Source organism: Calonectris borealis, chromosome 3, assembly GCF_964195595.1.
Source record: "Calonectris borealis chromosome 3, bCalBor7.hap1.2, whole genome shotgun sequence".
Taxonomy (NCBI): Eukaryota; Metazoa; Chordata; class Aves; order Procellariiformes; family Procellariidae; genus Calonectris; species Calonectris borealis.
The window spans coordinates 88778-114694 of NC_134314.1; the positions used below are offsets into that span (position 1 = coordinate 88778).

Sequence of the window (25917 nt, forward strand, 5' to 3'; positions counted from 1 at the left end):
ACCGTCTCGATGGTCCAGAAGTCCTCCAGCTGTACTCTCTAGCCCGGACATTGCGCTCTGTGGTGCGGAAGTCCCCCAGGTACGTTCTATGCGTCTGGACTTCCGTCTCGATGGTCCAGCAGTCCTCCAGCTGTACTCTCTGGCCTCGACGGCCGTCTCTATGGTCCGGAAGTCCTCCAGCCCCTCCCCCGCCCCCCTAGGGCTCACAGCCCCCTCCCCAGCCCCACTCCCCGGCCCCCCCGGGATGCACAGCCCCACTCCTCGGCCCCCTCGGGGGTCCGCAGCCCCCCTTCCCAGATGCTCACAGGCGGAAAGGAATAGCTTGGCGTCAAGCTCTGCGGGCTGCCTGTGGCCCCTGCGGAGCCGACGACCTCGGCAGCCCATACAAAGGGCGAAGCTAGCAGCCTGAGAAGGAGTCACAGGGTGCAGCAGCTCCTGCCACAACCCTCCTTCCCAGCCTGCTGCTGGAGCACAAGGCACTTGAAAGCAGCAGGAAAGAACAAGGAGGGCCTCGCAAGATGGCAGGAATAACGCGGAGAGCCTAAAGCGTTTAGCCAGCAGGGCTTGCAACTCACCTTGTGCCGTGGTTGAATCCCAGCTGGCAACTCGGCACCACACAACCGCTCACTCGCTCCCCCCTCAGTGGGAGGTGGGAGAGAATTGGAAGGGCAAAAGTGAAAAAACTCCCCTTGTGAGGAAAAGGGGGGGGGGGGAACCCAACAGAGAGAAAAACCCCAGACAGACAAGCGGTACAAATGAAAACAATTGCTCACCACCAACCGACCGATGCCCAGCCAGCCGCAGCCCAGCAGCGGCCCCCCCGCCAACCGCCCCCCGAGTTTTATTTCCTGACGTCACAGGGTCTGGAACATCCCCTGAGTCCGCCGGGGTCAGCTCTCCCAGCGGTGCCCCCTCCCAGGCCCTCGCGCACCCCCAGCCCGCTCGCCGGCAGGGCGGGGCGAGGAGCAGCACAGCCCCCGGCGCGGTGCAAGCGCTGCTCAGCGGGAACTCACGCAGCCCCGCGTCACCGACGCCGTTTGCAGCACAAACCCAAAACGCAGGAGGGAGAGCGGGGTGGGAGTGGGGGGCGGGGGAGCGGGAGGGGGGTGCCAGAGTTTGGGCGGGGGGCAAGGCAGCAGGTTGCCAGGTTGTCGGGGCAGGCAGCACCCCAGCGGTCCGGGGCAGAGGGGTTAACAGCGATGCCCCTCAAATGGCTGGTGTTTCACCCCAAATCTTCCCCAAATTGGGGGGTTTTTTGCTTTTCCATAATATCAAAATTGGGGTTTTTTCCTTTTCCAAAATATTCCATTTGGAGGTTTTTCAACGCTTTTTCACAACAAAAATTGGTGATTTTTGCTTTTTTGTTTTGCGCATGAAAATGGGGGTTTTTTTGCTTTCCGGCTGCCCAAATCCAGGCGGATTTGGCTTTCCCAGGAGCTCCAAGTTGGGTATTTTTACCCCAAAATTGCGGGCTTTGTTCTTCCCACCCCTTGCAGGCCCCGAATTAGGGGGTTTGTGGTATTTTTAGGCCATGGCGGCAGGTCCCGCTCTGTATGCACGGCCCTGCAGGGGAAAGTCCCCGTTGGGGGAACTGGCCCCCAATCAGGATGGGAAAAGGTGGAAAAGGAGAACAGGGAAGAGGCAGCTTTTGAAAGCGCTTTTATATCTTCAGCAGAGAGGCGTTTCAGGGGGGTGGGGTGAAGAGTTTTTAAATCCTTTCTATAAACAGGGTTTCTTTGCATTTTAAAAACCTTATCTATCATAGACATTTACACCTAATGTATTTACACATACCTCTCTATATATATTTAGTGAATACATTTATGTTTCACTTATACCCCCCTATTTCCCACTTATGTATAATACCTGCTCAGACTATGGATCTGTTGACTTACATATTTTGACACTTAAATGTCTTTATACACTTCTCTATTTACACTTACATATATTTACACCTGTGTCTTTATAGACTTAGATTTTAGACTTAGATATCTATTTACACTTATATATCATCTCTTAGATTACATATAATGTCTATTTAGACTCTATGTAACACGTAATAAGCGTAGATAGCGATATCTAATCAGACTTTTTTCTATTTTAAATTCCTTCATATATAAAATATATCATCCTTTTTGCATTTGGAAGTTCTTTCTTTTTTAATTTATAGAGACGTGAGTTATTTTTGTATTTTAAAACCCTATATACGTCTTTCGCATTTTTTGATACTCTAAAATCCTTTATATAATAGGGCAGATATAGGTTCCTATTTTGAAATCCTTTTATACATATAAACGAATAATATTTTTCAATATATAGAGCAAGGAGAGATTTTTCTCTATTTCGAGGCCTCGCAGATATATTTACAATTTTTAAAAATTTTTGACCCCCCCCCCATGAATTTTCAGGCATTCTTGGGCTGTGACCCCCTTTTTGGGGAGGGACCCCCCATTCCCCACTCACCTGCTCCTCCACGGCATCATCAGCCCGTCGGTGATGTTGGGGTGCCCCAAATGACATCATCACCCCTCCAGGCTCCCCAACCCCCCTTTTTATTCAGCCCCCAAAAAGGTACAACACAATGGAAACGGCCCCAAGCGGCAGCTCGTTACTTTAATAATGCCGTTTACGTATGTATGTACGCACCCCCACCAAAAAGGGGGGCTCTGCTCGAAAGATAAAGGAGGGGCGGCCCCCCCAAATGCTTGCAGTCCCCCCAGCCCCCATCCCGCAGGCTGGCAGCTGGCCCCTTACCCTCAGCACGCCCAACGACCGGCAGGCAAACCTGGGCCGGGGGTCTCTCCTGAGCACCACGGGACGCTCACAGCGAGGCATCTGAAAAACAAAAATCCCAATGGATATTTCAGCACATTAAAAAAACAGCACCGAAGGCAGCAGAGGAATTCAGTCAGGATAAGGGATTGTCGTGGTTTAACCCCAGCCAGCAAAAAATAAACTCCACGCAGCCGCTCGATCACCCCCCCCCGGTGGGATGGGGGAGAGAATCGGGAGGGCACAAGTAGGAAAGCTCCCGGGTTGAGATAAAAACAGTTTCATAATTGAAATAAAACTAAGTAGAACAGTAATAATAACAATGAGAATAACAATAACAGAATACACAAAACACGCAATGCACAACACAACCACTCACCGACCGCCTACCGCATGTCACGAACAGGGGGCGAGCCCCCCCCGCCCCCGGTTTTTATCCTGAGCATGATGTCACATGGTATAGAATACCCCATTGGCCAGCTGGGTCCACCACCCCGGCTGTGCTCCCCCCTCCCGGTGCAAGCATCACCCAGCAACAGCCAAAGCATCAATGGGCCATCAACGCTCCTTTCACACCGAACCCAAAACACAGCACACCCCCCAAGCTACTGGGAAGAAAGTTAACCCTGTCCCAGCTGGAACCAGGACAGGGATGGGGCAGTAGTTGAGCTAAAGGAGGATGCCAGGCAAATGGGTCAGCTCGAAATACAACGTGGCCTTTAAAAGCTCGAGCGATTCGAACGCTTAAAATCAGCGTGAAGACTAATTGACACAATTCTGAACACGTTCTTCGCAGAGAAGTAAACGCTCTCGCTGGTGTCGGAAAACGCCTCGTCCCTTCCTTACAGCACCACTGCAGGGAGATAATCCCGTGAGGCTGCAGGACAAGGGCGCGCCGTAATCAGCATCTGCGCTCACGGATCCACCGCCGCAGCTCCAGCCCTTGCGCTGCTGCTGCTGCTGCTGCGCATCTCGCTCGCTTGGCCGATAAAGCTGAAAGTGAAGTGTAAAACTTTGAAGAGTAAAATGAAGAAGAAAGAACAAATCTCAGCAATTCATTTTATGCTAAAAAGGTGCGCGTACGCTTACATACGTACAATAAGACAACTTATACTAGAAAAATATTTGATTTTCCTTTTGCGTTAATTGAAATTGCGTAGCTGTGAATTCATACCGTTAAATTATCTACCTCCAAACTACACAGCTATCGTTTGACCAGGGGTTTTGCGTGTGTGACATGACTAGGAGGGACGCCTGGCCAGCTCGCGCCGTCGAAAGCGAGACAGAAATAAAGGACTTCAGAGCACTCTGCCAAAAGATCGGGAAAAAAGCCCGTAACGTGCAGTTGCCTCTCTTTTTAAACATTTAGAGCAACTACCCAACTGCTTAAGCACACCTAATAAATTATACGCTACAGCTATTTGGCAGTTGCAGTTTAAACAATGCAAGTCAGTTTGGAAATTATACAATTTTAACTTTCTTTTTAAAATTTCATTTATGATAGAAAAATCAGTGAGATAAGAGATCTCCCGTATGGTTTTACTTTTTTTTGGGGGGAGGTGGAGGGCAGGTGGTGGGGAATATCAAATCCCCAGTGCTGCAATACATAAGGCTACCAAAAAGGACTGGCAGGTTTGCTAATGCTGTTGGCTGTACCCAAGCGTGCGGGGGAACGCGTCTTTACGATCTCTCGACCGTTACACCCGAGAACCAAAGATCAGCCGTACGTCGACTATTGGAAGATGTGCTGCGCTTGGGTCTTTGCAAGGAAATCGGCTTACCCCTTTTTTTTTTCCAGAGAGAGTGAAAAGTCTCCTTGCGGATGACTTCTACTGCCAAGCACGTCATCTCTGAAGATCCATTCTGATGGGAAGTTCATAAAAGGCAACTCCTTTGAATGAGAAAGATTTCCATTCTGGAAAATCTCTTTCCAACCGAAGTCAAAATTACACGCTGCAGGTTAAGGAAAAAGGACATGATAGAAGCAGTAACTCACCAAAACCACATCAGGAGACTCTGTCGCTAGTTACGAGGCTGCTACCGCTTCTCGGGAAAGCCTGGAAAACGCACTGAAGCGACGCCGATTTGTCCAGTGTTGTCCACGCCTCTTCTTTGACCTTGATTGCTTTTACCACAGATGCTAGTATCTCAGTAAGGTTTTCGAGTGCTCCTGTAAGGTATTTTAAACACTTACTGACTGAAAAAGCATAAAGCTTTTATCGTGGAAACAAAGCCTGTTTCTCCCGAACATCCGAACTCTTACAAACAGTTCCTTTCATCTTCTAGTCCAACATTATTTTCACAGCACCCTTTCATAGCAAGCGCACAGAAACAGAAGACTCTGCTTGCAGGAAGAGAAAACAGACGGAGGGAAGCAAGCTTTGCATAGGCGTACCACGCTCCAGAACAGACCTTTATTTTTAGTATTTGTGTTAAAATATTTCATGTTAAAAAATCATATAGAAGGAGAGCTGCCACATTCTTTGTGTTAACTGTGAAGTCCATGCTACAAGCACCTTAGGAAAAATGCAGACAAATATCACAGGCATACCTTGTACTTGCAGACCACTATGGATCCTTTCCATCCGTCTCGTACTTTCACAGCAGTTGACATTCTGCTGAGAGGAAAGGCAAAAAAAAAAAAACCCAAACGTTTAGCACAAAGCTTCCTTTTCTGTGAAGACTACAACTGAGTGGAGGAGAAAGTATTTTGCATCACCTTTGGTGCAGTTGTTGAGACAGGCCACTAGAGCTTCTGCATGTTTTAGACAACCGTGCCTTTTTTTTGGCTCATTGGCAGCTTTAGTTTCGCTAGAACTCACTTTCCTAGAGACGCGCAGGTGACAGGCACAGATACCTACGTACGTTTTCTCAAGCCTAAGTAGAGCCGCGATTTCCTCACCCGATACGTCCCAAGTTGAGTATTTTTGTTAAAGAGTACGGCAACCCATCCATCCTCGCGAACTCGCTGCAAAAGAGGAATCCTTTTTTCCAGGCCGTTTCTCCAAACGGTCGAGATCTTTGAAAACTGCAGTTGTGCCACCAAACCTGCTCAGGGTCCCTCCCAACCTTCGACCGTCGTTAGATTTAACAGCCACACGCTCTATTCCGTCTTCCAACAGCAAAAATACATAACGCCCCCAGACCCCAAGCGTACCCTACGGACGTCCTCACACACCTCGCTGTTTTGATGAGGAGCCACTGAGCACCCCTGCGAGCACAGCGGGATCATGCGCAAGACCAGTGTCCTGGTTTCGGCTGGGATAGAGTTAATTCTCTTCCTGGTAACTGGTATAGCGCTGTGTTTTAGATTTAGGACGAGAAAAACGTGGATAACACGCTGATGTTTTAGTTGTGGCTAAGTAGCGCTTACGCTAGTCGGGGACTTTTCAGCTTCTCATGCCCTGCCAGCGAGAAGCTGGGAGGGACCTTAGCCAGGACAGATGACCCAAACCGGCCAAAGGGACAGTCCGTACCACATGACGTCGTGCTCAGTACATAAGCTGGGGGAGTTGGCCGGGGGCGGCAACTGCCGCTCGGGGACCGGCTGGGCATCAGTCGGCGGGCGGTGAGCAATCGCATTGTGCGCCGCTTATTTTGTATATTCTTTTATCGTTATGATTGTTTCCCCTTCCTGTTCTGTCCCATTAAACTGTCTTTACCTCACCCCACGAACTTCACTTTTTTTTCCAATTCTCTCCCCCCACCCCACTTTGGGGGCAGGGGGAGCGAGCGGGCAGCTGCGTGGTGTTTAGCTGCCTGTCGGGTTAAACCACAACAACCAGCTTCACCTACGCCGATTTCAGCGAATGCAGCTTCTGAAGCTTTAAACTGAAAACTGTATCTTGACACTTTGCCGCGGCAGAAACGATCCGTAACTAGAACTCTACAAAAACGCAGTAACGCACATTGCAAACCCACAGCAGCGACAGCTTCAGAAATATTTCGACCGGGAACAAGGGAGTTTCATCTCGCGCACAGGAAAGCAGCAGGCAGAGAAAAGGGTCGGCATTCGTAGCCCTTACAGAACGCAGGCATTCTCCTTCCATTCCTAAACCCGCCTCTTAGGTCGAAATATCACAACACTACTACGGCAATATCGAGAGCAGGGAACAGCAGCCCTGCCGCTGGATGTGCTACTGACTGATGCTATTTACGTAGCAGGACACCTAGACAGAGGGGCACGTTTTTCCACACACAACCCTGAACTTCCTGAAAATTTATGTTTACCAAAACGAGCCATTTGGAACACATTGCCAAACAATGTTTGGCAATAAAACTTTGATGTGTTTGACACACACAAATTTGGGGTAACTCGCTACTTGCTTCCTGTTGTCGTTGTTCTTCCTTCAGAAATTCTACTTGTAGCCAAGTTATTCGCTACCGGTTCAAGCATTTACCTTCCAGGTATTACCAGCACATTTACATACATTAGGCAAGGAACTAAATCGCTCTTCTAAAACTACCCGAGTGAAAATTACAGCCACGAAAGAGGAGTGACAGAGAAGAAAAGGAGAGGTCAGGCAGCAAGAGAGCTCTGCAGGCTGCCACCAGTCAACATCGCACTCTTTTAAAAAAAAAAAAAAAAAACACAACACACACACAAACACAAACAGCCCACAAAAACCAACAACAAAACAAAACCTTGACGTTGTACCTTTTTGTTCTTTTGGAGCTCGTCCCTGTCTCAGCAGATTGTCTCGTCAGAGCACGAAGTGCAAATGATCCGTAACCCGATGACATCTGCATGTGATGAACACGTGTTCAGAAACAGTCCAGATCTATAAGACTGGTGTCATTTGTGTGGTTCCAAGAATCATAACTCCATTTTATTGACCAATGCATTTGCGAGGAAACTAAGTAACTTTTAAACGTAGCCTCTCCTTGGGGAGAAAAATGCGTTAGGGAGGGAAAAAAATGATGATTCAGAGCTCCCAACCATGACGGAGCAGCGGGGAAATTAACGAAAGTGAAGGCCAACAGCAGCAACACGAAGCGACATTTGGCTTTAATTCTGATCACGTACTTAAGCGGCTCTCCAAGTCTATGCCTCGAGCCTATGAACGACTAGCCCTTTTTTGGAAGGACCAACTTTTTTCCTTAAAAGTCCTAGATTGAAGACTCCACTGAACAGAACATGGATTGAGCCACAGGACAACATACCATCAACATTTTAATGAAAAAAAAATCAAGTAAAAATCAAGTTTAAATATCAGTTTCCATCGTGTCTCTTTCATTACGTTTCTAGTGGTACCTGGGTGCTCCAAAATTCACTATCCTGACACCACGTAGTACTACAAATTGAGTTACGCGTATAAAAATAAAAGGCTATTTCCAACCTGCCCATAAAATCAGTATGAACAAACAAAAGAGAAACACTTAACCCTAAACAAGGTCACAGGCAGCTCTTAATTTATCGTAGATGAAAGCTCATTCTTTTCCCTGAAAGGAAAACATTCGTAACTACCCAGGGACCGATTCAGGAACAAGGCACGCTCTGTTAATGGCAATTGTTCGTCAGCTTTTCTACGCCGGCAGCAAATTGCCTTTTCCCTGGGTTTGACGTGGAGCACCTGCAGCATCCTTGAACGCGCCAATGTTTCTCCCCGCTCCCCCGGCCCCACACGTGCCATCACCTGAGCAGCAAGCAGCGTCAACCACGCAGGATTTTCTTCACATTACGCAGAAGGTGACGCTGGGAAAAGAGGAAGCACAAAATGAACCTGTTTGTCACACCCAGCCAACGGTGAAAACCCAGGGAAGGATTCTGCCGTGCGGGGCCGGGCTGTGCACCCTGGGAGCTCCAGCCGGACGGTTTCTCTCCCCTTTGCCAGGTACCGGGGAGACACCGCCGCCTCGTGCTGCCGCCTGCCCCCCGGGGAGAGCCGGGCGACCCCCACCTCACTTCAGCCCTCGGGAACGGGAGAGACCCTCCACGCAAAGAGAGCGGATCCATGCGTGGCGTGGATTTAATCCCCGAGGGAAGAGGCCGGGCTCCCTGCTGGCAGAAGGACAACTCGCCTCCCTGCCGCTCGGAGCTCCGAACTGGGGACAGCCCTGCCTGCGCCTGGCTGCTCTTCAGCCGTGCTGGGAGTTCACACTGGCCGACGGATGCTCCGGCAAACAGACACTCCAGCGAATCGCAGCTCCTGCTCGTTACAGCTGCTGGTAATTTTGCCTCTGGCTAAGGCATGCCCCAGACAGCGGACACCCCGTCTCGTTCCAGCTCCCGCTTGCTACGGTTCTGGCTAATTGAAGCTCCAGCTCTGCACCGTTGATTTCAGCTCCTTCTCCTTACAAGCTCCAGCTATTTGCAACAGCCTGGGCTTTTGACAAGGTCGTAAACCAATCGCTGTCAAAACTCGACTATTAGGATAAAATATCATAGTTGTACATTGAATAAACATTAATTAGTTTGTACGACTAATTAGTTAATAACTATTCTAAGCAGTCGACAAGCAAGAGCTGGACTCGAAGAGGGCGTGCGGGGTCTGAAAAGCAGAGACCATCTCTTCCCCCCGGAGACCACCGCAGACGTTGAGTTGAGCCTGGTGCATGCCGGCCTCCCGCACTTTGGGGTCCAGCAGTACCAGACACCCCCCCCGGGGAGGGTCCACGCACCCTGCCCACCCCCTGCTTTCCCCCGCAGCCCCCAATGCCCTCCCAGCCCCCCGCACAAACGGCCAAACCGGCTTCTGCTTTGGGCTCCCAAACCAGCTCACTTGGCGCCCATTTCTGAGCCCAAAAACCCAGCGCTGCGCCTGTTCTCAAGTCCCAAAGATGCCCCCGGGGAGGGCAAGCGCTTTTGTGTGATGTGAGTGATGCTTCAGGCAGAAACGGGTCTGAAAGGTCTGATCCCGGTGCCGGGGGAGCAGAGCAGAGCTGGCTGGGACCAGCTTTTGCTCCTGGAACAACCCCAAGTCCCTGCTCTGAGGTCTTCCCCTTGGGGCCCTGGGGTGGACCTGTCCCTCCCCTTCAAATGCTCCAGCAGTTTCGGGGGCAGAAGGCCGTTTCTAAGCCCTCTCTCCAGCAGCTCCTCCCTTGACTCGGCCCGTGAAACCCCCAGACTCGAGCACCTTGCTGGGTCGGGCGGCCTCCATTGCCTACAGGCTGCCCGTCTGCCTGCAGGGAGGGCTGGGGGGTCCCCGGCCCCACGGGGCGACAGTGGGGACCCGCAGGGGGGGTCTGTTTGCACACAGCGCCCCCCCCGCCCCCCCGCCCCGGCCCCACTGCGCGGCCCCTCTAGGGCACACAGACCCCCCCCCCCCCCACACACTCCCCAGATGCTCACAGCCCCTCCCCCGCCTGGAGCCCCCCCAGCCCCCGTCCCCGGAGCCTGCAGGACCGCCCCCCCCACCACAGCCCCACTCCTCGGCTCCCCGGGCCCGCGGCCCCTCACACTCACGCTGCACCGCCGCCTCGGTGCACACCCCGCCGCGCGCCCCGTTGAAATACCCTCCGCAGCCAATCAGCGCGCGGCTCCACCCGCCCGCCCGCGCGGGGCACGCCGGGAGTTGTAGTCCCCGCCCCGGGACCGCGCATCCGCACGGCGCCTCGTGCAGCGCGGCTGCCTCTACATCGACACCCGTACAATGGAGGTGATCGTGCACCAACCCTGGTGCAACCCTTGTGCCCCCCCATGCTCGCAGCCCCTCCCCGGTGTTTGCAAGCACCTCCCAGCCCCAGGACCCCCGGTGCTCACAGCACCCGACCCACACCATTTTTCAGCCCCCTGGGAGCCCCAAGCCCCATTCTCAAGTCCCGCCAGGACCCACAGCCCCATTCCCCAGCTCCTTGAGGCACCGCAGCCCCGCCAAGCCCCACTCCCCAGCCTCCATAGGACACACAGCCCCACTCCTCAGCGCATCTAGGGCACACAGCCCCCCAAGCCCCACTCCCCGGCCCCCCCGGGACGCACAGCCCCCCCCAGCCCCACTTCCCCACTCCCCAGATGCTCGCAGCCTCTCCCTGGCCCGGCGCTCCCCCAGTCCCCCTCCCCGGAGCCTGCAGGTCTCCCCTCAGCCCGCCGTGCCCGCAGCACCTCAGACTGACGCCGCCGCCGCCGCCGCGCGCCCTGTTGAAATAGCCTCCGCAGCCCATCAGCGCGCGGCTCCTCCGGGCCGTCTGCGGGGGGCACGCCGGGAGTTGTAGTCCCCGCCCCGGAAGTGCGCACGCGCACGGCGCCTTGTGCGGTGCAGGGACACTCGTGCAGGCTGTGCAGGGACCCCCGTGTAACGATGTTGATTGTGCAGGGACCCTTGCGCAACGGGGGGTTGGTGTGTGGAGACCCCCGTGCAATGGGGGGGCAGTGCAGGAAGACCCTTATGCAATTGGTTGGTGTGCAGGGGACCCTCATGCAATGGCGGGCAGGTGCACGGGCACCCTTGTGCGACGGTGGTGACTGTGCAGGACCCTCGTGTGACAGTGGTGGTTATTTTTCTCTTGGGTTCAGGAGCAAAACAGCCGGTGTCTAAAACCACTGGGGTGTTGTGAAATATGTTAATCTGATTCGTGTGATGAAGTGTGACCTTCTGTCCTACATTCCCTTGTATGACCACAAGCCTAAGTCTAGCAGAGTGGTTAATGTATATAGTATGTATATAGTTCCTGCTTCTTGCAAAAACTACTTAGTGAACATTCTGGTATAGTAAATTAATTTACTAACTTTTTAGAAAAGGGGGGATTGACAGAGGGAACTAACACTTAAGGGTTAATAACAGAGCCATTGTCTAGCCTAAGCCATAAATTAAGTAACAATTCCTGACTGAGATTTTACCATGGTACATCCTCCCACTTGATAAGAGCGGACAGGCCTTGAGCTGGCTCGTTAGGCCTCCTATGTAACAGCTGTGATGAGATAGTGTCCTATGTAAATCACTAACAATAAACAACTGTGAAGGGATAAGTGTTAAAGGACAAGATAACCCAATGCCCCGTTACGTTCCAAGAGTCGAGGAACAGATGAGTTAATTGAATGACCATATATAGACAAAGGAAGCCCAGAGTTCAACTAACGGACACAGTGAAGACGACTATGAACAACCACCGGAGAGGAAAAGACCCTAACCCTAATTTTACTGCGCATGCTTGGACTATGTAAATGACTTTTGGAACTCATTTTAATATGAAGCTGGGACAGGTCATGCATATGTATAGGCATATTACAAAATTATATGAATATGTAATGTTTTACTGTATATATTTATGATGAGTGCCGCGTTATGGTGTGTGTCCTGGTGGAGCGGAGACTCCCGGCACACCCAGCGCTGTTTGCTTGCCTCTATTCGTTTAATAAATTGTAAACTTAAATTGGAATCCTGTTTGGGACTAAGTCATTTATAACAGTTTTTTGACTGCTGCTGAGCAGCCTCGAGGTTGCCTCTGGTTCTCACATGGCTCCCATGGTGTGCGTGGACCCTCCTGCAACGGGTGCAGGTGTGCAAGGAGGGCGATCCGGGGTAGGGGTCCCTCTCTGGAGGCACCCAGCTCGAGCTGGCACCTAAGAACTAATCCAGGAGTAATGAGGAACCTATTCTTGGAGCTGACGTTAACCAGCGGGATCCCAGGGTCAGACCCTGTTACGGTGATTGGACGCTGGGGAGGTGGCAGAGGGTGCCCTGGACAGGTTGGGGGGGTTCCCTGGGGAGGAGGGGAGCCCCCACCCGCCCTGACTGTGGGCACTCCCCCCAAGGAGCAGAGCATGGTGCAAGACTTTAGGGGGGATGAGGGTCAGCGGGACCCCTAAATGGCGGTGCCGGCTCTTCCCAGCATCTCCCCAGGCACCTGCCGTGCTGAGAGGAGGGGGGGGGGTGTGTCTCAGGGCTGGGGGTGACCATGGGGATGGGGGGGGGGCTTGGGATGGGACGGGGGGGGAATCCTGGGGTCCGAGAGGGACCCTGGGTGTGGGGTAGGGGGACATTTGGGGACAGAGGTGTTTCTTGGGAGATTGGGGACACCATGTGGGGGGTTGAGACTGGGAGGGATGACCCTGGGGAGGTGGGGGGCACCACGGGGAGAAGGGATCCCACCCCCCACACCTGCAGCCACCCCCAGGGGCAGCTGGGACCCCGACCCACTGGGGGACCAGGATGGGAACAATGGGGACTCACTCATGGATGCTGCACAGGTAATAAAATAGTTCATGCTGCACCTTGTTGTCGGGTCTCTGGGGTGCCCTGGGCCCTGGGCGCCAAGTCCCCACCACAGCCAGCCCTTCCCAGGGGTCCCCAGGCTGCCGGGCTCCTCTGGCCCCAGCCGGCAGGAGCTGTGTCCTCCCAGCCGCTGGCCACGCAACGGCAGCACCGACCCACGGCCACGCGGAGACAGGGCTGGGGGATGCCTGTGCTCCACCTGGGTCTGCAGGGCTTGGGCAGGGGGGACCCGGCATCCTGCAGCTCCCAAACACCCCTGGGGCAGATGGTGTCCCCAGCGTGTCCACCTGACGGGGGGGGGGCCTGTGCCCCTGCACAACCGTGTATGTGGCGGGGGGGAAGGGGGGCATCGCTGTCCCTGTCGCTGGTGGCAACCGGCATGGGGGGAAGGTGACGGTCCCTGCCAGTGGCCCGGAGCTCGTCACCGCTGGGGGGACGGGGGACAAGCAGGGCCAGCACCAAGGAGCGACGGCAGCACAGCCCACTCTCTGGGGGTCTCCACCCCCTGTCCCCAGGGGTCCCCTTCGTCCCCGTGTTTTATTGGGGGAACACAGAGCCCAACCACCAGCCGCAGGGACAGGGGACGGGGAGCTGCCCCACGGATGGGGACAGCACTGGGACACGTCGACACTCTTGGGGGTGCTGGCATGCGGGGGGGGGGCACCCTAACTGTTGCCACCCGGGATGACGAATGCACCGGGATGGGGACGGCGCATGGAGGGGCCAGAGCCGGCGCGCGAACGCCGGGCTGCAGGACCACGCTTCGGCTTCGGGGCGGCAGCAGCGAAGGCGGCGGCGGCGGCGCCGCTGCGCACCTGAGCGGTGCCGGCGCTGCAGTACCGCGATTCGGCCACGGGGCGGCAGCAGCGAGCAGCCGCCGGGCGGCGCGTGCACGGGGGCGGCACCGGCGCTGCAGTTCCGCGCTTTGCGCGCCCAGCGCCCGCCGGCACCGCGCACGTGGGGCGGCAGCGGCGTTTCCTTACCGGGACGAAGCAACGAACGCGGCGGTATCACCCCGCAGGCACCACAGTACGGCATTGCCGTTACCGGCGGACGGCAGCGCGGAGAAGGGGGGCGCCACCGCGCATGCGCGGCTCAAGAGCTGCAGTACCCAATTTTGGTCGCACGGTGGCAGCAGCGAGCAAAGGAAAGCGCGCCACTGCGCATGCGCGGCTCCCGACCTGCAGTACCGAATTCTGGTCGCACGGTGGCAGCAGCGAGCAAAGAAAAGCGCACCACTGCGCATGCGCGTCTCCCGAGCTGCAGTACCCGGTTTTGGTCGCTCGGTGGCAGCAGCGAGTAAAGGAAAGCGCGCCACTGCGCATGCGCGGGTCCCGACCTGCAGTACCGAATTCTGGTCGCTCGGTGGCAGTAGCGAGCAAAGAAAAGCGCGCCACTGCGCATGCGCGCCTCCCGAGCCGCAGTACCGAATTTTCATCGCTCGGTGGCAGCAGCGAGCAAAGAAAGGCGCGCCACTGCGCATGCGCAGATCAGAGGCTGCAGTACCGAATTCTGGTCGCACGGTGGCAGCAACGAGCAAAGAAAGGCTCGCCACTGCGCATGCGCGGCTCAACAGCTGCAGTACCCGGTTTTGGTCGCTCGGAGGCAGCAGCGAGCAAAGGAAAGCGCGCCACTGCGCATGCGCGGCTCAAGAGCTGCAGTACCGAATTCTGGTCGCACGGTGGCAGCAGCGAGCAAAGAAAAGCGCGCCACTGCGCATGCGCCGCTCAACAGCTGCAGTACCCAGTTTTGGTCGCACGGTGGCAGCAGCGAGCAAAGAAAAGCGCGCCACTGCGCATGCGCGGCTCAAGAGCTGCAGTACCGAATTTTCGTCGCTCGGTGGCAGCAGCGAGCAAAAGAAAGCGCGCCACTGCGCATGCGCGGCTCAAGAGCTGCAGTACCGATTTCTGGTCGCACGGTGGCAGCAGCGAACAAAGGAGAGCGCGCCACTGCGCATGCGCTGCTCAAGGGCGGCAGTACCCAGTTTTGGTCGCACGGTGGCAGCAGCGAGCCAAGAAAGGCGCGCGACCGCGCATGCGCGGCTCAAGAGCTGCAGTACCGAATTCCGCCCGCCGGGTGCCACCGTCGCCTCACCGGCCCTTTCCCCTTCTCTCCGCCCAATTCGTACCATCGAAAGACGGTAACTGCTTACTGGCGGTACTGGGCTTAGATTTCCCTGCCCTTTTCCCACTCGCGGCCCGGGCACTAATCTTCATCGCCTCTGTACCAAAAAGCACCCGGTGGCTCCAGCATTTCAGTCCTTTCCCTTTGGCCGCTTTACAAGTCCCGTGGTTGTTTCTGCCCGTGCCCCCCAGCCCATTACCCGGGGAGGAGAAGCAGCACAGGGAACCTGTGGAACAGGTTTCTTTCTAACCCGGAGGAAGCCCCAGGGATCGCTGTCTGGGTCTGCAGGTGGCATCGGGGTTGTGGGAGTGACAGCGGCGACTCAACAGATGCTGGAGAGAGATTTAAAAAAAATAAGGCCACACGGGTGACACCCTGAGAGCAGGGGAGGGGCAGCTATGTCCATCAGGAAACCGCGCTTCTGAGCAGACCCGGTGCCAGTGGCTGACCTGCAAACGAGCGATACGCTGGTGGTCCTGGGGCTTTGTTGCGGTGTTTGCACCTTTCCTCGCCTCTGTGCTATCAGCACTCTGCTCTCCTCATCCTGCACACACGCAGGGCTTGCCACTTGGAGGAGAGACACTGCACGACGTCACTTACCACCCTGCCCTCCAGCGTGCAAAGTAATTAGAAATGAAGCAGGGAAAGCCAAGAGGCCTGTTGGTGTATTAGGCGTCCTCAGCAGATGACCGTAGAGCCCGGCAGGTTCCATCCTTGCTCTGTACAGGGCGCGTAGCTCTGCAGTCCTTGCCGCTCCTGCCATCAAGCGTCACAGTTGCACTTTGCTGCCTGCAACACGCAGCACTTAGTGGGCTGGAGGGGCTGTTCTGCCAATGTGACAGGTGAGCAGCTCGGTTCCTTTAGCTGCCTAATTTGCCTCCTTGAAACAATCACTTCAACACTTGGTTTCTTTATTTTAGACCCCTCTGCACATCTCCTGGCCCGCGAGCCATTTTCAGCTAGCAACACAGCTAAGTACGGTGCTGGTAGAAACCTAGCTGCCATCTCGCTCCGATGTCAAAAGGCTTTTGTAGCTTGAACCCCCGATTGTTTTGCCATCAAGACTGCAAGGCGAAGAATACACCTCTACTTGAACAAGCAAGACCCCTGCCAAATAGCTGAGCTGTGCACAGTGATAGGTGGCTGCCTGTGTCCGACACCTTTTTCTGCTAAAACCAGAGCACGCTTCCCTTGTGAAGAGCCATCGGCAGTACAGAACGGACCTGAGCTCTCCTTGCACCGGCTCCCCAGAGAACGGCGTCTTAGTTCGACTGAAGCGTGCAGCAGCCTGTCGTCATCCCAGCCCCTCGCCCTCGAGTGAGTGGCTGCCTGTAGCAGCGGCAGAACGGCTGCTGCGCAGAGGGGAAAGGAACGGCTTGGCGTCAAGCTCTGCAGGCTGCCTGTGGCCCCTGCGGAGCCGACGACCTCGGCAGCCCATACAAAGGGCAAAGCTAGCAGCCTGAGAAGGAGTCACAGGGTGCTGCAGCTCCTGCCACAACCCTCCTTCCCAGCCTGCTGCTGGAGCACAAGGCACTTGAAAGCAGCAGGAAAGAACAAGGAGGGCAAGATGGCAGGAATAACGCGGAGAGCCTAAAGCGTTTAGCCAGGCAGGGCTTGCAACTCACCTTGTGCCGTGGTTTAATCCCAGCCGGCAACTCAGCACCACACAACCGCTCACTCGCTCCCCCCTCAGTGGGAGGGGGGAGAGAATTGGGAGGGCAAAAGTGAAAAAACTCCACTTGTAAGGAAAAGGGGGAAAAAAAAAAACAACAGAGAGAAAAACCCCAGACAGACAAGCGGTACAAATGGAAACAATTGCTCACCACCAACCGACCGACGCCCAGCCAGCCGCAGCCCAGCAGCGGCCCCCCCGCCAACCGCCCCCCGAGTTTTATTTCCTGACGTCACAGGGTCTGGAACATCCCCTGAGTCCGCCGGGGTCAGCTCTCCCAGCGGTGCCCCCTCCCAGGCCCTCGCGCACCCCCAGCCCGCTCGCCGGCAGGGCGGGGCGAGGAGCAGCACAGCCCCCGGTGCCGTGCAAGCGCTGCGCAGCGGGAACTCACGCAGCCCCGCGTCACCGACGCCGTTTGCAGCACAAACCCAAAACGCAGGAGGGAGAGCGGGGTGGGAGTGGGGGGCGGGGGAGCGGGAGGGGGGTGCCAGAGTTTGGGCGGGGGGCAACGGGCAGGTTGGCGGGGCAGGCAGCACCCCAGGGGTCCGGGGCAGAGGGGTAACGGGGAGGCAGTGCGGAACACGGGGGGTGGGAGGAGGGAGAGGAGAGAGGAGGGCAGTGCGGGCACGAGGTAGGAGGGCAGGGGATACGGGGGGCGCGTCACAGGGAAAACCTCGCACGGGGGAAAAACCTCGCATGGGAAAGGGGGGGCGGACACTGGGAGGGGCGTGTGTGGGTAGAAACATGCGTGGGGGGACATGCGTGGGGATGACCTACACCAGGGGGTCCACCCGGGACCATCCACAGCAGATAACTCACCTGGGATGACCCGCAACAGATAATCCGTTCCCGATAACTGACCCGCACTGGATAACCACGAGCGATGCCCCTCAAATGGCTCGTGTTTCACCCCAAATCTTCCCCAAATTGGGGGCGGTTTTGCTTTTCTATAATATAAAAATTGGGGTTTTTTCCTTTTCCAAAACATTCCATTTGGAGGTTTTTCAACGCTTTTTCACAACAAAAACTGGTGATTTTTTGCTTTTGGTTTTGTGCATGAAAATGGGGGTTTTTTTTGCTTTCTGGCTGCCCAAATCCAGGTGGATTTGGCTTTCCCAGGAGCTTCAAGTTGGGTATTTTCCCCAAAAAATTGTGGGTTTTTTTTTTTTCAGCCCTTGCAAACCTTGAATCAGGGGTTTTGTGGTATTTTTATGCCATGGCGGCAGGTCCCGCTCTGTGTGCATGGCCCTGCAGGGGAAAGTCCCTGTTGGGGGAACTGGCCCCAAATCAGGAATGGGAAAAGGCGGAAAAGGAGAACAGGGAAGAGGCAGCTTTTGAAAGCGCTTTTTAAATCCTTTCCATAAACAGGGTTTCTTTGCATTTTAAAAACCTTATCTATCATAGACATTTACGCTTAATGTATTTACATGTACATATATATATTTAGTGAATATATTTATGTTTCACTTACACCCCCCTATTTCCCACGTATTATATATAATACCTGCTCAGACTATATATCTGTTGACTTACATGTTTTGACACTAAATGTCTTTACAGACTTCTCTAATTACACTTACATATATTTACACCTCTATCTTTAGAGACTTAGATTTTAGACTTAGATATCTATTTACACTTATATATCATCTGTTGGATTACATATAGTATCTATTTAGACTCTCTGTGTAACACGTAGTAAGTGTAGATAGCAATATCTATTCAGACTTTTTTTCTATTTTAAATTCCTTCATATATAAAATATATCATCCTTTTTGCATTTGGAAGTCCTTTATTTTTTAATTTATATATACATGAGTTATTTTTTTTAAAACCCTATATACATCTTTCGAATTTTTTTATACTCTAAAATCCTTTATATAATAGGGCAGATAGAGGCTCTTATTTTGAAATCCTTTTATACATATAAATGAATATTATTTTTCAATATATATAACAAGGAGAGATTTTTCTCTATTTCAAGGCCTCACACATATATTTACAGTTTTTAAAAATTTTTGAACACCACCCCCCCACCCCCGTGAATTTTCAGGCATTTTTGGGCTGTGACCCCCTTTTTGGGGGAAGACCCCCCCCCCCATGACCCCCCATTCCCCCCTCACCTGCTCCTCCACAGCATCATCACCCCCCCGGTGATGTTGGGGTGCCCCAAATGACATCATCACCCCCCCAATCAGCATTCAGACTAATTGACACGATTTTGAACACGTTCTTAGCAGAGAAGTAAACGCTCTCGCTGGTGTCGGAAAACGCCTCGTCCCTTCCTTACACCACCGCTGCAGGGAGATAACCCCGTGAGGCTGCAGGACAAGGGCGCGCCGTAATCAGCATCTACGCTCACGGATCCGCTGCCGCAGCTCCAGCCCTTGTGCTGCTGCTGCTGCTGCGCATCTCGCTTGCTTGGCCGATAAAGCTGAAAGTGAAGTGTAAAACTTTGAAGAGTAAAATGAAAAAGAAAGAACAAATCTCAGCAATTCATTTTATGCTAAAAAGGTGCACGTACGTTTATATACGTACAAGAAGACGACTTATACTATAAAAATATTTTATTTTCCTTTTGCATTAATTTAAATTGCATAGCTGTGAATTCATACCGTTAAATTATCTACCTCCAAAATACACAGCTATCGTTTGATCAGGGGTTTTACGTGTGTTACATGACTAGGAGGGACGCCTGGCCAGCTGCGCCGAGACTGATGCTACCGAACTGCTGGGGAAACGCGCCGTCAAAAGCGAGACAGAAATAAAGTACTTCAGAGCACTCTGCCAAAAGATTGGGAAAAAAACCCCGTAACGTTCAGTTGCCTCTCTTTTTAAACATTTAGAACAACTACCTAACTGCTTAAATACACCTAATAAATTATATGCTACAGCTATTTGGCAGTTGCAGTTTAAACAATGCAAGTCAGTTTGTAAATTATACAATTTTAACTTTCTTTTTCAAATTCCATTTATGATAGAGAAATCAGCCAGATAAGAGATCTCCCGTATGGTTTTACTTTTTTGCGGGAGGTGCTGCAATGCGTAAGGCTACCAAAAAGGATTGGCAGATTTGCTAATGCTGTTGGCTGTACCCAAGCGTGCGGAGGAACACGTTTTTATGATATCTCGACTGTTACACCGGAGAACCAAAGATCAGCGATACATCGACTATTGGAAGACGTGCTGCGCTTAGGTCTTTGCAAGGAAATCGACTTACTCCTTTTTTTTTTTTTTCCAGAGAGAGCGAAAACTCTCCTTGCAGATGACTTCTACTGCCAAGCACGTCATCTGTGAAGATCCATTCTGATGGGAAGTTCATAAAAGGCAACTCCTTTGAATAAGAAAGATTTCCATTCTGGAAAATCTCTTTCCCACTGAAGTCAAAATTACACACTGTAGGTTAAGGAAAAAGGACATGATAGAAGCAGTAAAACACATCGGGACTCTCTGTCGCTAGTTACGAGGCTGCTAACGCTCCTTGGGAAAGCCTGGAAAACGCACCGAAGCGACACCGATTTGTCCAGTGTTGTCCACGCCTCTTCTTTGACCTTGATTGCTTTTACCACAGATGCTAGTATCTCAGTAAGGTTTTCGAGTGCTCCTGTAAGGTATTTTAAACACTGACTGACTGAAAAAGCATAAAGCTTTTATCGTGAAAACAAAGCCTGTTTCTCCCGAACATCCGAACTCTTACAAACAGTTCCTTTCCTCTTCTAGTCCAACATTATTTTCACAGCACCCTTTCATAGCAAGCGCACAGAAACAGAAGACTGTGCTTGCAGGAAGAGAAAATAGACGGAGGGAAGCAAGCTTTGCATAGGCGTACCACGCTCCAGAACAGACCTTCTTTATTTTTAGTATTTGTGTTAAAATATTTCATATTAAAAAATTATATAGAAGGAGAGTTGCCACATTCTTAACGTTAACTGTAAAGTCCATACTACAGGCACCTTAGGAAAAATGCAGACACATATCACAGGCATACCTTGTACTTGCAGACCACTACGGATCCTTTCCATCTGTCTCGTACTTTCATGGCAGAAGAAAGGGCGACCGTGGCGAAATGGTGGCCGTTGACATTCTGCTGAGAGGGAAAAAAAAAAAAAGAAAAAACCCAAAAAAAAAACGTTTAGCACAAAGCTTCCTTTTCTGTGAAGACTACAACTGAGTGGAGGAAAAAGTATTTTGCATCACCTTTGGTGCAGTTGTTGAGACAGGCCACTAGAGCTTTTGCATGTTTTAGACAACCGTGCCCTTTTTTTGGCTCACTGGCAGCTTTAGTTTCGCTAGAACTCACTTTCCTAGAGACGCGCAGGTGACAGGCACAGATACCGACATACATTTTCTCAAGCCTAAGTAGAGCCGTGATTTCCTCACCCTATACGTCCCAAGTTGAGTATTTTTGTTAAAGAGTACGGCAACCCATCCGTCCTTGTGAACTCGCTGCAAAAGAGGAATCCTTTTTTCCAGGCCGTTTCTCCAAACGGTCAAGATCTTTTAAAACTGCAGTTGTTTTAAAATGAGCCATTTGGAACACATTGCCAAACAATGTTTGGCAATAAAACTTTGATGTGTTTGACGCACACAAATTTGGGGTAACTCGGTACTTGCTTCCTGTTGTCATTGTTCTTCCTTCAGAAATTCTACTTGTAGCCAAGTTATTCGCTACTGGTTCAACGCATTTACCTTCCAGGTATTACCAGCGCGTTTACACAGGCAAGGAACTAAATTGCTCTTCTAAAACTACCCAAGTGAAAATTACAGCCACGAAAGAGGAGTGACAGAGAAGGAAAGGAGAGGTCAGGCAGCAAGAGAGCTCTGCAGGCTGCCACCAGTCAACATCGCACTCAAAAAAAACCCAAAAAACGACAAACACAAAAAAACCCACAAAAACCAACAACAAAACAAAACCTTGACGTTGTACCTTTTTTTTCTTTTGGAGCTCGTCCCTGTCTCAGCTGATCGTCTCGTCAGAGCATGAAGTGCAGATGATCTGTATCCCAATGACATCTGCATGTGATGAACACGTGTTCAGAAACAGTCCAGATCTGTAAGACTGGTGTCATTTTTGTGGTTTTAAGAATCATAACTCCGTTTTATTGATTGATGCATTTGTGAGGAAACTAAGTAGCTTTTAAACGTAGCCTCTCCTTGGGGAGAAAAATGCGTTAGGGAGGGAAAAAAATGATGATTCAGAGCTCCCAACCATGACGGAGCAGCGGGGAAATTAATGAAAGCGAAGACCAACAGCAGCAACATGAAGCGACATTTGGCTTTCATTCTGATCACGTACTTAAGCGGCTCTCCAAGTCTATACCTCGACCCTATGAATGACTAGCCCTTTTTTGGAAAGACAAACTTTTTTCCTTAAAAGTCCTAGATTGAGGACTCCACTCAACAGAATGTGGATTGAGCCACAGGACAACATGCCATCAACACTCTAATGAAAAAAAATATCAAGTAAAAATCAAGTTTAAATATCAGTTTCCATCGTGTTTCATTCATTACATTTCTAGTGTTACCTAGGTGCTTAAAAATCAACTATCCTGACACCACATGTTACTAAAAATTGAGTTATGCATAGAAAAATAAAAGGCTATTTCCAACCTGCCCATAAAATCAGTATGAACAAACAGAAGAGAAACACTCGACCCTAAACAAGGTCACAGGCAGCTCTTAATTTATCGTAGATGAAAGTTCATTCTTTTACCTGAAAGGAAAACACTCGTAACTACCCAGGGACCGATGCAGGAACGAGGCATGCTCTGTTAATGGCAATTGTTCATCAGCTTTTCTGCACTGGCAGCAAATTTGCCTTTTCCCTGGGTTTGACGTGGAGCACCTGCAGCGTCCTTGAACGCGCCAATGTTTCTCCCCGCTCCTCCAGCCCCACACGTGCCATCACCTGAGCAGCAAGCAGCGTCAACCACGCAGGATTTTCTTCACATGACGCAGAAGGTGACGCTGGGAAAAGAGGAGGCACAAAATGAACCTGTTTGTCACACCCAGCCAACGTGAAAACCCAGGGAAGGATTCTGCCGTGCGGGGCCGGGCTGTGCACCCCGGGAGCTCCAGCCGGCCGGTTTCTGTCCCCTTTGCTGGGTACCGGGGAGACACCGCTGCCTCGTGCTGCCGCCTGCCCCCCGGGAAACCCCCATCTCACTTCAGCCCTCGTGAATGGGACCGGGAGCGACCCTCCATGCAAAGAGGGTGGATCCACGCGTGGCGTGGATTTAATCCCCGAGGGAAGAGCCCGGGCTCCCCGCTGGCAGAAGGACAACTCGCCTCCCTGCCGCATGGAGCTCCGAGCTGGGGACAGCCCTGCCTGCGCCTGGCTGCTCTTCAGCCGTGCTGGGAGTGCAGTCTGGCTGACGGATGCACCGGCAAATAGACACTCCAGCGAATCGCAGCTCCCGCTCGTTACAGCTGCTGGTAATCTTGCCTCTGGCTAAGGCATGCCCCAGACAGCGGACACCCCGTCTCGTTCCAGCTCCCGCTTGCTACGGTTCTGGCTAATTGAAGCTCCAGCTCTGCACTGAAGCTCCCATTGATTTCAGCTCCTTCTCCTTACAAGCTCCAGCTATTTGCAACAGCCTGGGCTTTTGACAAGGTCGTAAATCAATCGCTGTCAAAATTTGACTATTAGGATTAAATATCATAGTTGTACATTGTATATATATTAATTAGTTTGTACAACTAATTAGTTAATAACTATTCTAAGCAGTCGACAAGGAAGAGCTGGACTCGAAGAGGGCGTGCGGGGTCTGAAAAGCAGAGACCACCTCTTCCTCTTCCCCCCGGAGACCACCGCAGACGTTGAGTTTGGCCTGGTGCATGCCGGCCTCCCGCACTTTGGGGTCCAGCAGGACCAGACACCCCCCCCGGGGAGGGTCCACGCACCCTGCCCACCCCCTGCTTTCCCCTGCAGCCCCCAATGCCCTCCCACCCCATCCCCCGCACAAACGGCCAAACCAGCTTCTGCTTTAGGCCCCCAAACCAGCTCACTTAGTGCCCATTTCTGAGCCCAAAACCCCAGCTGCTGCGCCTGTTCTCAAAGCCCAAAGATGCCCCCGGGGAGGGCAAGCGCTTGTGTGATGCTTGGGGCAGAAACGGGGCTGAAAGGTCCGATCCCGGTGCCGGGGGAGCAGAGCAGAGCTGGCTGGGACCAGCTTTTGCTCCTGGAACAACCCCAAGTCCCTGCTCCGAGGGCTTCCCCTTGGGGCCCTGGGGTGGACCTGTCCCTCCCCTTCAAATGCTCCAGCAGTTTCGGGGGCAGAAGGCCGTTTCTAAGCCCTCTCTCCAGCAGCTCCTCCCTCGACTCGGCCCGTGAAACCCCCAGACTCGAGCACCTCGCTGGGGTGGGCGGCCTCCATTGCCTACAGGCTGCCCGCTTGCCTGCAGGGAGGGCTGGGGGGTCCCCGGCCCCACGGGGCGACAGTGGGGACTCGCAGGGGGGGTCTGTTTGCACACAGCGCCCACCCCGCCCCCCCGCCCCGGCCCCACTGCACGGCCCCCCTAGGGCACACAGACCCCCCTCCAGCCCCGCTCCCCAGATGCTCACAGCCCCTCCCCCGCCTGGAGCCCCCCCAGCCTCCGTCCCCGGAGCCTGCAGTACCGCCCCCCGCCACAGCCCCACTCCTCGGCTCCCCAGGCCCGCGGCCCCTCACACTCACGCTGCGCCGCCGCCTCGGTGCAGAGCCCGCCGCGCGCCCCGTTGAAATACCCTCCGCAGCCCATCAGCGCGCGGCTCCACCCGCCCGCCCGCGCGGGGCACGCCGGGAGTTGTAGTCCTCGTCCCGAGAGTGCGCATGCGCACGGCGCATCGTACGGCGCGGCTGGCTGTACATCGACACCCGTACAATGGAGGTGATCGTGCACGGACTCTGGTGCAACCCTTGTGCCCCCCCATGCTCGCAGCCCCTCCCCGGTGTTTGCAAGCGCCTCCCAGCCCCAGGAACCCCGGTGCTCACAGCACCCGACCCACACCATTTTCCAGCCCCCTGGGAGCCCCAAGCCCCACTCTCAAGTCCCGCCAGGACCCACAGCCCCACTCCCCAGCTCCTTGGGGGACCGCAGCACCCCCCAGCCCCACTCCCCAGCCCGCCTAGGGCACACAGCCCCACTCCTCAGCGCATCTAGGGCACACAATCCCCCAAGCCCCACTCCCTGGCCCCTCTGGGACGCACAGCCCGGCCCGCCCCCCCCTAGCGCCACTCCCCGGCCCCCTCCGGGACGCCGCCACCGCCTGGTTGCAAACCCCGCCGCGCGCCCCGTTGAAATATCCTCCGCAGCCAATCAGCGCGCGACTCCTCCGGGCCGCCCGCGGGGGGCACGCCGGGAGTTGTAGTCCCCGCCCCGGAAGTACGCACGCGCACGGCGCCTTGTGCGGTGCAGGGACCCCCGTGCAACGGTGGTGATTGTGTGGGGACCCTTGCGCAACGGGGGGTCGGTGTGTGGAGACCCCCGTGCAATGGGGGGGGCAGTGTAGGAAGACCCTTATGCAATTGGTTGGTGTGCAGGGGACCCTCGTGCAATGGCGGGCAGGTGCACGGGGACCCTTGTGCGACGGTGGTGATTGTGCAGGACTCTCGTGTGACAGTGGTGGTTATTTTTCTCGGCAGTACCCTTGGGTTCGGGAGCAAAACAGCCGGTGCCTGAAACCACTGGGGTGTTTTAACTGCTGCTGAGCAGCCTCGAGGTCGCCTCCAGTTCCCCCGTGGCTCCCATGGTGTGCGTGGACCCTCCTGCAACGGGTGCAGGTGTGCAAGGAGGGCGATCCGGGGTAGGGGTCCCTCTCTGGAGGCACCCAGCTCGAGCTGGCACCTAAGAACTAATCCAGGAGTAATGAGGAACCTATTCTTGGAGCTGACGTTAACCAGCGGGATCCCAGGGTCAGACCCTGTTACGGTGATTGGACGCTGGGGAGGTGGCAGAGGGTGCCCTGGACAGGTTGGGGGGGTTCCCTGGGGAGGAGGGGAGCCCCCACCCGCCCTGACTGTGGGCACTCCCCCCAAGGAGCAGAGCATGGTGCAAGACTTTAGGGGGGATGAGGGCCAGTGGGACCCCTAAATGGCGGTGCCGGCTCTTCCCAGTGTCTCCCCAGGCACCTGCCATGCTGAGAGGAGGGGGGGGGGTGTCTCAGGGCTGGGGGTGACCGTGGGGATGGGGGAATCCCGGGGTCCGGGAGGGACCCTG

General features: G+C 53.9%; 2 long non-coding RNA genes across 5 annotated transcripts; one reads left to right on the forward strand and one right to left on the reverse strand.

Moving 5' to 3' along the window:
* The first annotated feature begins 48 nt into the window (after positions 1-48).
* LOC142079959 (uncharacterized) lies at positions 49-4664 on the forward strand. Its single transcript, XR_012672831.1, has 2 exons — positions 49-79; positions 4571-4664. It is a non-coding gene; the product is annotated as an uncharacterized LOC142079959 (long non-coding RNA).
* Positions 4037-24476, reverse strand: LOC142079958 (uncharacterized). 4 transcript variants are annotated; one of them, XR_012672830.1, is made up of 7 exons: positions 24396-24476; positions 22628-22686; positions 21647-21770; positions 5324-5387; positions 4769-4829; positions 4429-4663; positions 4037-4080 (listed from the first exon to the last, which is right to left on the reverse strand). It is a non-coding gene; the product is annotated as an uncharacterized LOC142079958 (long non-coding RNA). The 4 variants fall into 4 exon arrangements; XR_012672827.1 differs by lacking the exons at positions 22628-22686; positions 24396-24476 and having other exon boundaries at positions 21647-21993; XR_012672829.1 differs by lacking the exons at positions 22628-22686; positions 24396-24476 and having other exon boundaries at positions 5324-5390; positions 21647-21993.
* Positions 24477-25917: the final 1441 nt, after the last annotated feature.